The sequence below is a fragment of the Pinus tabuliformis genome, chromosome 8 (genome assembly GCF_031772625.1).
Source record: "Pinus tabuliformis cultivar Carrire ecotype Pingquan chromosome 8, CPIR1, whole genome shotgun sequence".
Taxonomy (NCBI): Eukaryota; Viridiplantae; Streptophyta; class Pinopsida; order Pinales; family Pinaceae; genus Pinus; species Pinus tabuliformis.
The window spans coordinates 1,412,917,176-1,412,920,152 of NC_142294.1; the positions used below are offsets into that span (position 1 = coordinate 1,412,917,176).

The 2,977-nt window shown below is 37.3% G+C and overlaps 1 pseudogene; it reads left to right on the top strand.

Moving 5' to 3' along the window:
* The first annotated feature begins 295 nt into the window (after positions 1-295).
* LOC149240878 (rust resistance kinase Lr10 pseudogene) lies at positions 296-1,063 on the top strand (annotated as a pseudogene).
* The last annotated feature ends 1,914 nt before the right edge of the window (positions 1,064-2,977 follow it).

A 2,977-nucleotide genomic window follows, 5' to 3' on the forward strand; every position in this document is an offset into this window, starting at 1 on the left:
TTCAAACAAGTCAGCCATTATAATAATAATAGGTAAATTACAATTTTTCTTCCAGGTTTCTCCTCTTTACCCCACGCAGAATTGGTTTCTATTATCCTCCTCTTCTGGGTGTGACCAATATCATATTATTCATACATCAATCTCTTCATTCCACTGCAGGTTGCTCGGTAGGAGGAGCAGCGTTCACAACAGTAGCACTAGTACTTTTCTTCACGTTTTATGTAAGAAAAGGCATCCTCCTCCTAGTAGCTCCACTTGAAAAGTGGAGAAATTCCTCAATGAATATGCTTATTAAATGCCAACGAGATATTCATTCTCTCACCTGAAGAATATCACAAACAACTTTGTAGAAAAGTTGGGAGAAGGAGGTTATGGTGTGGTCTATAAAGGAAAGCTCAGTTCCAATGAAGCTCCAGTGTCAATTAAGATTCTTGACAAGCATAGACACAGTGAGGTTCAATTCATGAATGAAGTGGCCATCACTGGACGGGTCCATCATATGAGTTTGGTTAAGTTGTTGGGGTATTGTTTTGAAAGCCCTACAAGCACACTGGTATATGAGTACACGGTCAATGGATCTCTCGATAAGTTTCTGTTTGCCAGAGAAAAGCACAGGCAGATATTAAGGTGGGGACAATTGCATTCCATTGCTTTGGGTTCGGTTCATGGAATTGCATATTTACATCAAGATTGCGAGAAGTGCATCATACACTTCGACATCAAGCCTCACAATATCTTGCTGAATGCTGACTTCACGCCAAAAGTTTCTGATTTTGGTCTGGCAATGCTTTGTGGAAAGGAAGACGACCATATATCAATGATGGTGGGGAGAGGAACGCCAGGATATGTTGCGCCAGAGATGTGTTACAGTAATATGGGGCATGTTACTGATAAATCTGATGTTTATAATTTTGGTATGCTCTTGCTAGAGATTGCTGGGGGTAGAAAGAATATTGACTTTAGGGTGAGTTGTTTGAGCTGGCTGTACTTTCCTGAGTGGGCTTTCAAGATGCTTCAGAATGAGGTGTTAAAACAAGATAATTACTTCTGCATGAGGATTTAGATAAAAATAGAGAGTCAGTTAACTAAGTGATTGCATGATTGAGTGTTTGAATGTTGAGTCAAGTGAGTTGAGCGATAGACTATTTTGAGTGGGAGATTGCATGTAGTTGCATGTCAAGATATTTTAGGCAGTTAACTAGTTGGAAAAGGTTTAAATACCCTTGACCAGGTTCATTGTAATCATTATGTTTTGTGTGATCAATAAAAGAGCAGCAACTCATGTTTTATGTGTGAATTGTTTTTTGTCTCCTATGTCTTTCCAACAAATTGGCATCAGAGAAAAGTTTAAGATCAAGAGATTCTACAGCTGGATCATGCATGTGCGAGTAAGAAAATAGTCAGAAGTTTCTCACCTGCTGTAGTTGAACTCATTTGGTTTGTAAACAACATAGATAGAGTTTAATGAAGAAGAAGCCACAGCTGTCGTGAACACCGTTGCCTGGAAAATTGATTGGTCAACAAGCAAGCAAGCTGCAGTTTCGCCGGAAAATTAGCGTGTGCCACAACTCAATACAGATTCAACGTGTTTGAAAGTCGAAAGTGTTTGAAACTCAAAAGGCTTTAAAATTCACGTGATCTTTTAAACCTAAGTGGGTACGATTTTGTTAAGTGGTTTTATCATATGATTTCTTTTGAAGTGATTATAAAGAGGGTTTTTTTTTTTTTAATATAAAAAGATTTTTTATATTAAAAAATAATAAAGGGTTTTATTTTATAAAGGAAAATTTTGAAGATAACCGATTTTTTTAAAAATAATCTTTGCAAAGCTTATTAAAGGAGAATTTTATTTTATTTTACTTTTTTATTTTTTTCGGTTTTTTAAATAGAGAAATTTTTGGAGAAAAATGGCTTTTTCAAATTTGCAGCCCCAGTTCCCATCGTTTACAGGGAAAGATTATGATGTGTGGGCCATTAAGATGATGACCACGTTGCAAGTACATGATGCTTGGGATTATGTGAAGTTTGGGTTTTGAGAACCTATGAACGAAATAGAAGAACAAGCTCTCACTAATGCAGAGAGGGAACAATGGAAGAAAGACAAGAAGAAGAATGCACATGCGTTGCAACTTATTCAACAGGGAGTGGAACTAGCAGTCTTACAGAAGATTATGACCACGTCTTCAACAAAAGTAGCATGGGATACTTTGGGGACAAACTATAAATGTATGGCCAAAGTCAATATTGTTAAGTTGCAGAATACTAGGAGAGATTTTGAAAGTCTGCAGATGAAGGAGACAAAGGACATCAATTCTTTCATGAATCGGGTCATAACTGTTGTAAATCAGTTAAATATTTATGGTGAAGATATAAAAGATCAAAGAGTGGTTGAGAAGGTCCTCCGATCCTTTTCTACCAAATTTGATGTTGTGGTAGCAACCATACAAGAAGCCAAGGATTTGACATCATTGACAATTTATGAGCTTATGGGATCACTTCTTTCGCATGATACAAGGATAGACAGAAATAAGGATTCCATATTAGAGACCGCTTTCAAAAGTTAGGTTTCTATTTCAAGAGACAGAGGTTGAGGTAGAAGTAGAACGAGAGGAAGAGGACGAAGCGGAAGATATGGTGGTCAGAGAGATGACCGAGAAGATCATGAACATGCAAATGGAAGAAACTACGAAAGCTTTAACAATAATCAAAGAGTTGAGAAATCAAAGGTGAGATGTTATTACTGCAATAAATTTGGTCATTATGCTTGTGATTGCAGGAAGAAAATAGTTGATCAAGGGAACCAAAGAGCTAATGTCACTATAGAGATTACTAACTCCATGTTCCTAGCTTGCCATACCATACATGAACCTTCTGCTAGTGTGTGGCTCTTAGACAGTGGTTGTAGTAACCACATGACAGGCAACAAGGATTTGGTTGCAAATTTCGATCAATCTGTGAAACCAGAGGTAAATTTGGG